Genomic DNA, 14,861 nt, shown 5'->3' with positions numbered 1-14,861 from the left:
CAGCAGAAATAGCAGACTCCCAGCTGGGGTGGGCGCGCAGGGTTTTTTTCCCCCAGGGGGCTTGGAACTGTATCGTTTTCTTGGCTGCCAAAAAAGCTGGCAAAACTTCCATGCTGCATAAAGAGCCAAATGTTGCCCCTTGGGCCATATTAGTGAACTGTTGTGAAAACACAGATTTCATTGCACACATAATAATCCTCACAGCAGGGAACCTACTAATGGCACTAACAAAACATCCCTCGGCCTCCCTTACCCACACACAGCTATAGAACGGATTGCAAAGTCCATGTGGAATCAACTGATGGGTAATCAGCGTCACAAGCAAAGAAGGCCTCCAGGTCAGGCATTTAGGCAGAGACGATAAACCATTCCGAAAGGTTGGCGCTCAGTAATTCATAACCCAATACAAAAGTCTCCCCCTTTTTCCTGCTGCCTGGGCACTGGTGCCCAGATTCTGCCAAGTGAATTCATGGGCACCAGTTCTTCCTGCCTCGACTTGAAAGGATTGCATGGATTATTTTATGATCAATAAATATCCAAGCAGACACAGTGAAACTGCAATCAGAAGAATATATAACACAAAGCCACAGATTATGTAGTGGGATATAAATAAACAGAAATTGTCAGTCAAATTCCTAGCAGCTGTAGTCAGATGCAATAAATTAACTGTTACACTCCCCAAATCACCTTTATGGTTTGGCCGGCAAGTGTATTTGTACAAAGACTTATTTCAGTTTGCGATGCCAAATATCCTCCCTCCCAATGACTCTGAGATGGTGACACATGGGCTGTTGTTGTAATTGGGGCATGGAGTCAGCATGAAGACAGCCAGGGTTGGACCCAGCCCTTTGCTAGGCTGGTGGCCTCTAGCTCATTATTATATAGCAGATCTGAGTTTGAGTGCTGAGATCTTCAGGCCAGCAGAGGCTGAGAACAAGAGAAGGAGAGCACACGGAGCCATTGTGGGACAGGGAGAGCCTGGCTTTGTGCTTGACCTTTTGGCTTGGTGGTGGAGGGGCTTTGGATGTAGTAGAGGACGGAGGATTCCCCCAATGAACAGCATTACTTCTGAGTCTCATTGGCCCTGCAGTGAAGAAAGCTCATAGCAGTGAGGGAATACCTGCAAGAATGACAAGCGCTGTGTTTTCCAAGGCTAAAGCAAGCTGCAGCTGCAGGAGGCTACGGCTGGGAAAGGTCCTGAGCAGGTCAGTGTGAACCAGGGGAAAGTGGGGTTAGAGCCTAAGGGATCCAAATTTTGGTGCCAGCACCGTGGCACAATGCAGTGGTTCCCTAAGGCAGTGGTCTCCAAACTTTTTGGCTCGCGCACCCCCAGTGTGAAGACCGGAAGACCAGCCGCAGGTGCGCCGCCCATGGAAGAACGACAGAAGACTTACCGCAGGCGGGCTGCCGGAGGGGAACACCAGCTGTGGAGGTGCAGAGCTGCCACCGAAGAAAAAAAATGGCGGAGTGCCGTCCAGCAGCACTCCTGCTGCCGTGCACCCCCGGGGATCATCTCGTGCACCCCCCTGGGGTGCGCACACCCCAGTTTGGAGACCACTGCTCTAAGGGTTAAATCTCACCCCTTTTCCAGAGGGCCTGATTGAGATGGTAGGTGCTACCTGAACTGCATGGGGTGGTGCATGGGGCTTATGCTGATTATCTGCAAAGGTTGAGTTTAACCCAAAACAGGCAGCTCACAGGCTGGATGTGCAGGTTTGGGGTCCCCTCTTATCGGTGTCATGTCCTCTAGAGCTGCCACCAGCTCCAGCTGCCTTTGGAAGGAGGAATCCTGGGAGTCTTAACTAGCATGGGCACTTGCCCTCCCCCCGCCCCCTCCTTCTGGCCCAGCAGCCATTGCCTGTGGGGCAGTAATTAGGTGCTCGTTGGCTGGAATAACCGAAGCCATAGTAAAGCTCTGCAATGGGGCTTGGGGAAGTGGAATGGCAACCATGCTATTGAACGTCTAGCTTGTCACCTTCCATGCCACACAGGGGCCATCTCCTCTTTGAAATGCCTGAGCCATGGGGATGTGCACAAATGGAAGGATGAAGCCTCCCAGGGATGTGTCAGACAAGCTGGACTGTGGGTAGTCCTGAGTCCAACCTCCCCCCTAGCTTTGTTTCTGTCTTTGTTGTGTGATGTGTCCCTTTATGTTGCTCCTCGTTTTATAAAAGTAGGTGTATTATCCAAAGGTGGTAGCTGGAGAAAGGAGCTGGATTGACAGTGCCCTGGAGAAAAAACAGCTCTGTGTCTTAGCATGGGCAGCAGCGGTGCAAGCTTCATTGCTATGCCAGTGCGCCTCACCCCCTGTTATGCAGGGACCTTTCCCAGGGATCAGTTTCCATGGCCTGTTCAGTTCTTGACCCCCATTGCCGAAGTTGCCAATGAGAAGGACAAGTGGTGCCTGCTTGGATGTGGACACGTGTCTCCTATTAAATAGAGGGCTCATTTGACTCATTTTTCATAGGCCACCCCATAGCCATCAGATAAGAATCTACCAGACCAGGCTGGAATTGAAGTCGGGAAAAATCTTGGTATCCCATTACACAATCCCTTTAGCCAATTAGTCCCCAGTGTGTAGTCCAGACCAAACACCTAGTTAATTGATCGGTGCTCAGCACTTATCTGCTTCTTTCATTAGTCTAATAATTGGAGTCATTTTCTGCAGCTCCCAGGTATATGCTAATGTCACCTCCACATTGCATTTCTCAGGCTCATGTCCTCGCGGTATCGGTGCGGTGACTCGATCACATAACTTTGTGGTTCCACAAGCAAGCACTAGGATGCATGCCCTGAGACAAGCAGGAAATTATGCACAAACCCCGGAGCACGCTGTCAAAAGCTCTCCCACCTTCCCTTTTCTCCCACATCCTCCCTAATTTCTTGTAGGCCTGAGGAATCAGTTTAAGTTTGGCTGACAACCTGAAGCTGCTCCTGAGCCTGTTTATCTCACAGGGTTACTCTGGGATGCTTCCACACCTCCTAATTCTAACCACAGGCAGCACACACGTAGAAAGGTAACGTGAGCCAATGGCAGAAATTGGCAGGATATAACATAACACCAATGACACAGCCTTCCTGTAACTATAATCTGCCATTTGACCCACTGCCATACTGAGCAGTAGAAAATGCCTGGGGATGGCAGACAGGCCATCACACCACCCACTGGTAACCTCTATTAACACATTTCATTTTGGTTATTTCTACAGAAGTCTCAGTGATGTTGCGACATAGAGGTCCACTGATGGTTCACGACCCTGTGTGAGCAACTCCTATCAGGCCTGACAAACTCACTACACCTAACCCACTGTTTTCGTAGTGTTTGTCCAAAAAGCATCTTGTAAGGTATCAAATGAAAGCCAGTGACACACTGGTCATTATTGTCATTGTGAAATGTATGTATTAACACTATATGAGGAGTTACGGATACTTATTGATATAATGCTGTAAAGTCTGTAACCCAACAAAGGCAGAAACTAGTTTCTTCCAGACAGGGGGAAAGGTAGTTATCTCCCAATCTCTAATGTAAATTAAGCATTGCGGAACCAGCAGAAAGGAACACCTATTTGCATGGCATGTCAACAGGAAAAACAGGTTGATAGAGGGATGTGAAACCAACAGGGGTTACCCTGACTCTAGAAGCAAAGACAATAAAACTTGGAAAATATAATCATCATCTGCAGAACATTTCGTTATCCATTTCACTGTGGAACACCCTTAGTGGAGCAGAGGTTGTTCATGAAAATTTGGCTCCTGATTTGACTTAAAATCAGCAAGCTCTGCAAAAGGACATTGAGGGTGACAAACTATTGCAGACAAAGGAATGTAGCCTGTCACAATTACAAGGTGTTTCTTAGAAGCGTGTTATGCTTTTGTTTCATTTGTAACCATTTCTGTTTCCATTATTCTTACTCAATACTCACTTGAATCGGTGAAGCTCTGTTGTTACTAAACTTGCATTTGTTTTCACCAAGTGCTATTGTTGTCAGGAAGGACCTGATCCTGGGTTGTAGTCTCCCAGCTGTGTGTACATTGTCTCTTTTGAGACAGCAGTCTTGGTCATTTCTGTGAGTGTCCAGTGACAGGCTGGATGCTACAGGGAGCTACTTCTGAGGTGTTCGGGGATGGGAGTACACCAAGTGTTACCTGCAAAGCAAAGTGAAAGCTGGCAGAGCTTCAGAGAAGACTATTTAGCCGGCTAACAGACTGGGGAGACAGGGAGCTGACACCCAGTTTAGCCCCACCAAGTCCCTCTCGTGCTGTGGCGGGATGGGTGGGGGGCAGTTACACAGTGATGCAGAGTCCTAAGTGCCCCCAAGAAAGTGTCAGAGATGTAAAAAGAAAAGGAGTACTTGTGGCACCTTAGAGACTAACAAATTTATTTGAGCATAAGCTTTCGTGAAGTGAGATGTAGCTCACAAAAGCTTATGCTCAAATAAATTTGTTAGTCTCTAAGGTGCCACAAGTACTCCTTTTCTTTTAGCGAATACAGACTAACACGGCTGCTACTCTGGAACCTGTCAGAGATGTGTCCTCCTGGCCCTGCCTGGAGAAGGAAGCAATTTGTCATGTGAGCGATGGAATTTCTGTAACAAAGACTTTGTCTGGGTTTAACTAGTCCATGAGCTAGAAACCCAGGTGAGAAGGAACACTGACTTTGATGGTGGTTCACACCCTTCCCATCAGGTGAATCGGGCTGGGTTTAGTAGTTCAGCAAACTGGTACTTTTCTCTGGAAGCTGCTATCTCATGCTCCCGAATCAGAGCTTCCACTAAACAAAAAATACTCTGCCCTTCTTTAGAATCCTAGTGTGAAATCCGATGGACCCCGTTGGCAAAACTCCCTTTGACTTCAATAGGGCCTGGATTTCACCCATAGATTTTAAACCCAGGAGTAACTACTATGATCTTCTAGTCTGACCTGCAAAATCCAGGCCAAAGAACTTCACCCAAGAATTCCTGCCTCAAGCTTGTGATTAAAACTTGAACATAAAAGATCAAAGGTGATGTTTATAAAAAGAAAGTTGAATGACAGGCAGACAGAGGAGGGGGGAAAAGCCTAGTTAATGGTTGTTTTGTACTTTATTTGAGAAGAGAGATCTACATAAACTATGTCAGGAGGGTACAGCTCTACACACAGTTTCATCAATCAATAAATGGAATTGTTAACATAACACTGAGGATATGATACTATGAAGAAGACATAGACACATGACCAAGGAATATTTACAGCTCTAACGTACAATATATTTATATTAGAGAGAGAGAGAGAGAGAGAGAGAGAGAGATGTGTGCGTATGTGTGTATGAACACAGGTGTATGTATATACATACATACGCTCACACAAACAGGTATAAAAGACTTTTTTTTTAAACAAATGTCAAGAAATGAGTTCATCTTTTATTTGCAGCAGTTGACTATTGGATTGAAAGGTGGACATGGTTTCGTTTTGTGGTGGCTGGTTAGTATTTTTTTAAAATCTCTGTCCTCCAATGATTGTTGACCAAATCGGAATGGTCTCCAGTGTTTGTGTTTCTTTAGTTGTGGGGAGTGTGTGGGGTGGATGACAGGGGGCAACGGGCTGCAATAGGGAGAATGGGCTTGGGGGTGGAGGAGGAATGTGTAAATGGAATGAACGACCTTTGGTGATGCCATTAAATCATCCTTTGTACTAAACATAAATTATCAATAGTTTTAAAAAAATAATTTTCTGTTTCATTTTGAGGCTGGGGACGAGGGAAAGAAGAAGCAAAGGGTGGGGAGAGGGTCCAGGGAAAGGGCAAATACCTCAGCATTTCAGATGTCCCTTAACCTCAATTTCAAACACTTTTTAAAAATTTGTAAAAGGCTTCTATGGGTCTAAAACTATAATGGAATCATGCCCCCCGCCCCAGTGTAGCAAAGAGCTCAATCCAAATTACAATGGGGAGCATACAGGGGAACCCACTTTGGCTAATACCCAGAGCAGAGTTCCTCCCCCTAGCAGTTGGAGCCCCTGGGGAAGAAGGGTGTTGCAGACAGGTTCTAGGGGGTGCCACCACCCTGCCTTTCCCATATTGTCCCATGGGAGAGGATCCTAGTTTGACAGAAGGGGCGGTTCTGGATGGGTCCTGGTATGGCAAAGGGTGTTGTGAAATGGAAGGGGTTGAGAACCACAGCAAGACCTGAAGGCTGGTAGTTCGTTTTTGACCCCTTAATCGGGAGACACCATTGATGGCCCCCATAGTGGCTAAGTATCAGGAGGTGATGGCCTCCAGTGTAGACACAGATGCAGAATTTAAAACAGGATCCAAAGAGGCCACGATTGTAGCTTATTGGTATAATGGGTAAAAACAAACAACTCAATCCAGCAAATGTCACTGAGATTTTTGATGTCTGTTCATACAGAGTTTCAATAACGTTAACTGATATTCACATTAGCCTGGTAAAAGTCCCCATTTTGGGATGCTAGCCATGTTCCCCCTAACATGTCTGCAAAGACGAGGCCAAGTTCCAACCAGAGGCTGCGTAGGGCAAAATTCTTCTGGGGGAGGGCTGTACATGTGCTCATGAGTTAAGGGTGCATTACAGCACCCCTCAGTGCTCTGTGGCAGCTGCTGGGCTGGTGCGTGTATCCAGCTGCTGCCTCGCCCCCTACTGGAATGTGAATTGTATAGTATGGGGCACCAGCGCAGGCCGTTCTACACCTGGCAGAGCCATTCTGTTCCATTAATAGCTGTGAACAGAGGTACATAGCAGCTGGGACAAAGGCCAACTTATTGGACTCTGATTTTACTTTCACTTTTTTTCCAAGGGGGGCAGAACCACATGGCTAGAGTCACTGCTGATGACAACAGCCTGTATATGCCACCGCAGTTCTTCCCCAATCAAGGGCTCGTCTATCTCTGCAGAACAGAAGCAGGTGAATAGATTTGTTTTGAGAGCTGGTCCATTTTTCCAATGCTGAGAATTATACACCCCAACTGCGGGGGGATGGGACATTTGGACAGACACATGCCACTTACAGCCATCGTCACCGCATCACATATTTAGTATCTCAGGAGGGGGAGAATACAGCACCTAATTCCATTCCCAAATACATCCTGCTCTCCCCTCACATCTGTCCCAGGTGCCAGCTGATCCTTCAGGTAATGAAACCTTTCTGCACAAATCCTCCGACCCAAGTGTCCAGTATGAACTACATCAATGTACATCATTTACAAGGCAGGAAATCCTTCATTTCTCATGGAACACATTATGTGAAATAGCACTTAGTTAACATAAGGTATTTTTGTTCTGCTTTAAGCCTATCTATAAAAAGCTGCTCATGCAAGAAACTACCTCCAGATTTAGCTGGAATTTTAAAGGACACTTCTCCTGAAGAAACAAATCCCTTTCACAGAGGGGGAAAAAACCCCAAACAAAACAACCCACTTGTGGTTGGGCAAGAACCATCAGACAGTGGAATATACAATAATAAGACTTTGGTGTTTGTAAGGTATTGAGTGAGGGACCCACGATCAGACCTGGGAGAAGCCCAACAAGATGGGAAGTCCAGATGGGCCCTCAAAGCTGCTTCAAATGGACACAAGTCACTTGTGGTTTCTCTCCTCCCTCCCAACATTTAACACTTCCCTGTTCAGGATTCCCCACTCCTGCAAAGCTAGCCCTCTGATTTCCAACAGCCTCCCTCTTACACCCCATTCTTCAATTCCAAGTATACCCCCTGCCCTATGACTCCCTCTCCCTCTTCAGCCAAGACAGTGGGCCTGTTGAGTCAGGGAAGAAAGACAGGAAGGGGTGCTCACAGGAACCAATCTGAAGGTTCGGTTCCATATCTGAGCTAAGTTTCTGGCTGGTTCTTATCTTCCATTTCCTGAATCAGGTAGCCCATCCCTACCCAAGAGCTGGGGATGGACCTACAATTCCTGATCACTCCCAAAGCTGCCCAAAAGAAGGAAGTTATTCTTGACGCTTGCAGAATCAGCCGCTTGAGATGGAGTTTACCTGCTTCGTGTAATCTAAGAGCAGGGGCAGGGCTGTTAGAGCGAAAAAAAAAAGCACAGAGACACTAAGCTGAAATGAGAGGGATTTTGCATGCTGTTACCTCATTGAGTCTGAGAACAAATATGCTCACTAATATGTGGTAGCTACTCATTTCCTTGCACTGTTGCAACAGGACGATTTTATATTAAAATAAACAAAAGCAGATCAAAGGCTGCGCTTCCAAACCTCTAGCTGGCCCAGTGCTTTTCAACTGTCGCTGGACCTGAGCCTGATCTCACAAATGCTGGTGACAATCAGGAGTAACTCCACTGAAGCCCAGTTCCAGTAGTTTCACTCTGCTTGGTTAAATCTTTTAGCACAAAGCAAATGTTGAAATGTTTAGGTGTCAGGAAAAGGTGAGGGGGGGGCAGGTGGGAAGAATCCCACATACACAATCGGTACCAAGCTGCAAGGTCCGATTGTGTTCCCTTTTCATACATTAGACATGCTATGACTTGTCTCTCTACTTTGGAATGATGTAAGGATTTGGCTCAGTGATAACACCAGGTCCTTGAACATTTAGGCTTAAATAAGTGCCAGAACAGTCCCAGATCAGCTCCAGGGTAGCTGAGCCAGCCCATTGGCTACATCAGTGGTTCTCAACCTATTTACCATTGTGGGCTGCATATGCAGCTCGCTGTGTGATGTGGGCCTCATCCACAGGATATATATACTACCTGTATGGCTCTGAGGATGTCACACAAGCCACAGGTGTGTGCTGAGTGGACGGCAGGTTGAGAACTACTGGCCTGCCTGGATCCCTATTAATCTTCAAGCTGTTTCTCCTCAGAGCTCTCTGGCCTGTTTCTCAGAGTGGGAGATATACGGCTCCAGCCCTGCCCCCCTTACTCACCCAAGTAGTCCTGACGCATAGAGAGGAACGCACTGATTTAGGAGCAGGCCCAATATCAGCAGGTTCAGGGTGCAGCATGAGGGGAGGGAAAAAGTCTTGACATGCTGAGCTGGATAAGCAAAGCACACACAAAAGAGCAGCCACTAGGAAAAACAACCACCAGGGCTCAGAAATGAGGTGGGGAAGCCAGAGCCCTGTGGGAGATGAAGCTAGGCGATAGCCTGTAAATTTCACTCACTTCTAGCAGATGACCGTTGTCCATGGTGCTGAACACACAGTCCCAAATTAAATGCCAGCAAGAACATGCCACCCTGAAACCAGAGATCAGAACAAGTCTGACAGACTAAACACTCAGTCATCAGCTGCAGACACTGCATGACAGCCTGTCTCCGATAACGTTTATTACACCGACCGTTCTTAAGTGGAACAGCCTGAAATTGATCTCTGCGGTGTCGGAGGTGTCCCTGTCCTCAGCACAGAATTCCCTGGTGACTGTGGTTAACATGTTGCAAAAATTTAGGTAGAGACAGGTCATCAAAACAATCTCGTTGCTTGGTTTTCCATCAGCGCCTTTCTTGACCTTAGGCAGCCATTTTGATCTGCAGGGAAATGATTCTACTGGTTTAAGATACAGCAAAATCCCCAGATTAGTGGCTGCTTTTGTCTCTTAATCTCAGAGATAAAACTGATTTACAATACTGTGAACAATGCTTGCACAAAATAGATTTTTGGGGGGTGGGGAAGGGGGAGATCTGATCCCAGATTATTAGGACCTGATCCCAGGAAGATGCTGTGCTGTTACCCATCTACATCACTGAACAAGATCAGGATCTCATCCGCTCCCAACCTCACCTCTCACCCTAATTTCCAGCTTTCAAAGACATTGTGAGCCAGGGTTTGCTCTGCCCTATCAGAAGAACAAGAAAAACAAAATTAAAAGCGATTGGGACAGAGAATCGTTCCTCTCTGTAGCAACTATTCTTTGTTGCTAGGGAGAATATGATGAGTTCAATCTTGTCTCACGTACAATTGTGGATTTTCTTGCACTAAACGCCAAACAATCTGTTTGACACATTTTTTTCTTGTACAATTTCACCCCCTCATTCCCTGCAACACTACTCCTAACATCACAATGAATGATCTCAAGAGGCATCCAGAACCCACAACCTTTTCCGACTCTAAGGTACACTTGTGGTGCTCATCACCTATCAGTCTTTAGCCCAGCATCAAGTGGAGGGTTCAGGTCTATACGCAGTAACAATAACTCAGTCCTTTTTGTTATTTCCATTGCCGCAGCCCAAGTGTGTAAGAACTAGGATGGACTAGAGCAGATCCCATCAGGAATCAGTCCTGACTGACTTTCCAATCAGAACAATCAGCTGGGGGCTGAGTAACAGCTGAATTCTCAGCGAGAGAAATTACGGGCATAAAATCTAAAACAAACAGATTCCTCGTGTTCATTCTGTATTTCAGAGCATGTTTATAGTTACTGTGGGATTGTGTCTTAAATAACGGAGTTAGAAAAGGAAACTGAATAATCCCTGTAGGGAAAACATCATAACCCAGAACTCTTTCTACTCTGGGACTTTTGCTAACTTTGTTCCTATCTCATTGGGGGTGGCAGGGCACAATTGGAAATTCCCTATCCTTGTGCTGTGGGCATGCACCTGAGCTGTACCTCTGTGCCGATGGCATTCTGTGGACTTCAGAGGGCTGGGCTGGGAGGAGGATTGAACAAGAGAAATGTTGATCCCCATGGCAATGTCCCCTGCCCTGCTCCCAGATTTCCATGTGGAAATCTCAGCAGGAGGTTACAGAACTGGGAGCTCTTTTACCTCCCTCTGGATTCCCCAAATCCCCTGCTCCTGCTATCACTGGAGGGAAAATCCAAGGAGAAACTTGCTGAGATTTCCTCCCCACAACATCGTAAAGAAGATCCCTCCAGCAGAGTATGATTTGACCTCCATTTTTACTCAGGCCTGAGAGATGGGGAGCTCTAATTGCAGGACTCAGAAAAAGGGTTTGGAAGTCAACTACAAAATAGTTGGGAAACTCCCAGATGAAAGCAACAAGGCAGGGACACTTTGACATAGCCTACTTAAGAGTCAATTTTCTCTCTAGCCTTTGAGAATGCTTTGGAAGAGGGAAGGAAATAATAGATAAAGTAGACCTTTGTATCATTTTATTAGACTTTCAAAAAGACTATGATAAATGCCCTCATAAGCGGCTAATAAGGAAACTGGATAGCCAGAGCAAGGGGTAACATCCTACCATGGATCAGACACTAACAAGGAGAAACAGGGAGCAAATGGGAAGAATAACTGGGCAGTTCCTATTGAGCAGAGATGTTAATAGTGGGGTGACCCCAGACATGAATGGCAGGGCTGGTGCTGGTCAATTTAGTTATTAATGACTTGGGACGGAGGGCGGATAATGATGTGACATTTGCCAATGGCACAAAATTATTTAGTGAGTCGGGGCAGGGAGGAGTGGGAGGGACGAAAGTAAATCAGTTGTTGGGCAAGTGAAACTCATCTTCAGCCAGTTCAAGAAGACGCACATTGGAAGGAACAATTTAAATTCCTCCAACACAGGGATGGGTTCTGAGTTCCCTGTATCCTCTCTGGCACAAAAATCTAGGGTTCACTGTGGACAGCACAGTAAAGATGTCTGCTCAGTGCTCATGAAAACAAGTGCCTAAGATTCTGGGATATAGTTAGATGGGGGTTGACAAGAATACAGGTCTCCCCTTCCTGATTACGTCTCAATTCTTGGGTAACTAAGGGCTGGTGTGTTGTGGAGTTATAACATCCACCTATCACTGCAAGAGGCAGGAGCCCAGTACTGCTCAAGAGCAAACCCAAGTGATAAAACAGCTCTGACGAAAGGGGACACAGACCTAGTTCTTCTTGGCTGGAACAAAGACGGTTGTGAAGTGGTGCTTTGCTGGGAACCACAGAGATGTAGCAGACCCTATGAGAGTCACAAACCCAACCATAGCAAAGTGGTACTTCACCCTGGGCACTTTTGGCTTCCCGCATGGGGCACAAAGAATTTCAAGGTTTTGTATTCTTTAAAATACAGCTAGCAAAGTGAATGTTTTTAAAGTCAGCAGTAGATTGAGTGACCAGTGCATTAATATCCATGAGAAGCAAAAGGGTCAGAAACCTTATTTGTGACTCAGCCAAAATTACTCCAAACCCCAAGGCTGGGTTGTAAAGGATTTTTTAGTTTGTTTTTTAGTGTGTCTGACATTTTATAGCATCAATAATACAAACAAAGGGGAAATCATATTTGCAGAATATTAATGCATGGATGTCCAAAGCAAAATACAATACCGATTACTTTTTACATTAGGCCACCAAGTTTGATTTTCTTTGTTGGTTAAATTGGTTGACCATATTCTTTCTATAGTCAAAAATGACACCATGACCTTTTCTGTAACCTTGCAGGCAACCCTTCCAGCTGTATTCTAATTGGGGATAGCAAATACAGGTTCAAAAAAGAGTTTATAGGCCTGATTTCAGAGATGCAGAGGACACACAACTCCAGCTGAGTCAATGAGAGCTGTATAAGAACATAAGAATGGTCATATTGGGTCAGACCAAAGGTCCATCTAGCCCAATATCCTGTCCTCTGACAGTGGCCAATGCCAGGTGCCCCAAAGGGAATGAACAAAACAAGTAATCATCAAGTGATCCATCCCGTCGCTCACTCCCAGCTTCTGGCAAACAGAAGCAAGGGACACTATCCTTGCCCATCCTGGCTAATAGCCATTGATGGGCAGGGATAGTGTTATGAGAAGGACTAAATAACACTTCCTTATTTACTTTCTCCACAGCCATCATGATTTTATAGACTTCTATCATATCCCACCTTAGTCATCAATTTTCCAAGGTGAAAATTCCCAGGCTTACTAATCTCTCCTCATATGGAAGCTGTTCCATACCCCTAATCATTTTTGTTGTCCTTTTCTGAACCTTTTCCAATTCCAATATATATTTTTTTGAGATGGGGCGACCACATCTTCACACAGTATTCAAGATGTGCCTAGAATTTTTGCTGTTGATTATAGACATATATGAGTTCAGAGATGAACAAGAAGAGCAAGGCATAAAGAATAGCTAGAATGAAGGATACACCCTCAAGTCCCGACATTTTCTAGCTGACAGTACTTATCTACACAGAGGTAATCAAAAGGACTAGGTGACATCACTAGGTACCTACTAATGCCTGTTGAGAGCATTGTCTCTAGCATACAAGGAAGGAGAAGGCAGTTCCGCTTCTGTACCTCTCAGCCCTTGAAACTTTTGCTGCTGAAGCTACTCTTAAAGAAAATACCAAGGGTACTTGCTCCTACCTTGCAGTTTGGATTTAACAGCTAGAGCAAAGAAATAAGGAGTTCGGAGACTTCTTTTGCAATGGCCTTTGACTTCTGCAGAATGAACTACGTGAACTCCTTTAATTTATGCATCTTTTGTCATGCTCACAGTTTAAATAGTTAGCCTCCTGTTTGGCTGGTTAACACTAGATGCAGCCTGTTGGCAGCAGCTGTGAGAGTGAGTGGCATTGCTCACAGGATCAGGTCTCATCAGTGCCCTAGTTTGGAGTTAATCAGAGAGAGAAGCTAACAGCCACTGGTTAACCAGTTCCTTTTAACTACGACTGTCTGCTTGTGGATACATGGCAGGACCTGTTTGTCAATAGCAAAGAGCCTTTCATCCCCTTGATTTAAATACCTTGGGGGGATTAAAAAAAATATGGGCTAAAACTCCTGTCACTTTAGCAGAGGAGAAAGCCTGTCTCAGCAGGAATGGCCTGGATGAGGTCAGAGCCACGTTCTGCTGAGGTAAAAGAAACACAGTCGCTTGCCAGGCTCTTCTCCTTCTTCTCATAGAGGGGGGTGGGACACCCTTGGTTTCAGCTGGGATTTACAGGAGATATCCCACACGCATCACAATGAGCTTTGCTGTAAAATTCACTGCACAGAGGTTAATCTAGATGTCAACATTGCCTGACAGCAGTGGAATTACTCCAGGGCAGTGCTCCTTCTGAAGTCTTAATATAACAGTCAATTCCATCCTGCCTGCAGGAAATGAAAGTTTTCTGCTTTGTGTGCGGAATCATTCAGCACCAATTTTCTCACTGTTTGAAGTCCAAACTGTGGGCTTCAGATTCACCTCACATTAAGACTTTCGCTCAGTTTAAAAAGTCCGTTTGCCACTCCCGGAGAACTACAGGGACAGAAAGGAAACGTGTGGGGGGTGGAGTGGCGGGGGGTGGGGTTTGAGGGAATCTTATTGCATCTCCACCAGGAAAATCACAGGGCTTGTGCCAGTCCTATTTTTCCAGAAGGAAGCAAATGAAGCAACTTCACTTATCTAAATATCAAGCAGCAAAGATCTGGGAGGCTGGAAACCAACAGAGAGCCAGTGTGCAAAAGAAAAAATGTTCAGACCTCCCAATGCTATGATTTCCTTCACAGAGGCATTTCAGTCATCTCCTGCTGGGCCCTTGTCTTAAGAAGCCAGTAGTTCTGCAGCTCAACACCTCTTCAGAACAGCTGCTGGGCTACTGGCTTCAGGCTGTAGGATCAGTCCCCTTTTTTTGTCTGGGAGATTAGTTCCCATAGGGGATCCCTGAGTGCCAATGGGAGTTATGTGATAATCATCCATTTTCTTTGAGGAATGTTAGAGCTGGTTGTTTTAGAAGCAGGGGCTGTGAAGAAGCCTTGCGGAATTGTGGCCAGTGAGAAACCACAGAAGCTAGAGATGACCTATTAGATCACTTAGCCTGTCTCCTGGGGCCCTAAGCAAGATCGTTCCCCACAACTGCCTAACACAGTTTTAAAAGCTGCAAGCAAGGAGACTTCCACCACTTTGGCTGGGAACCTGTTCCACTGCCTAAGGTCGTACAGACAAGGAACAAGGGGCATGAAGGTGACTGAAGGGTGCACCGTTACCTCTGCATTCCACTAGGGCAGA

Source organism: Natator depressus, chromosome 10 (genome assembly GCF_965152275.1).
Source record: "Natator depressus isolate rNatDep1 chromosome 10, rNatDep2.hap1, whole genome shotgun sequence".
Taxonomy (NCBI): domain Eukaryota; kingdom Metazoa; phylum Chordata; order Testudines; family Cheloniidae; genus Natator; species Natator depressus.
Note: the sequence above shows the minus strand (reverse complement) of the source record.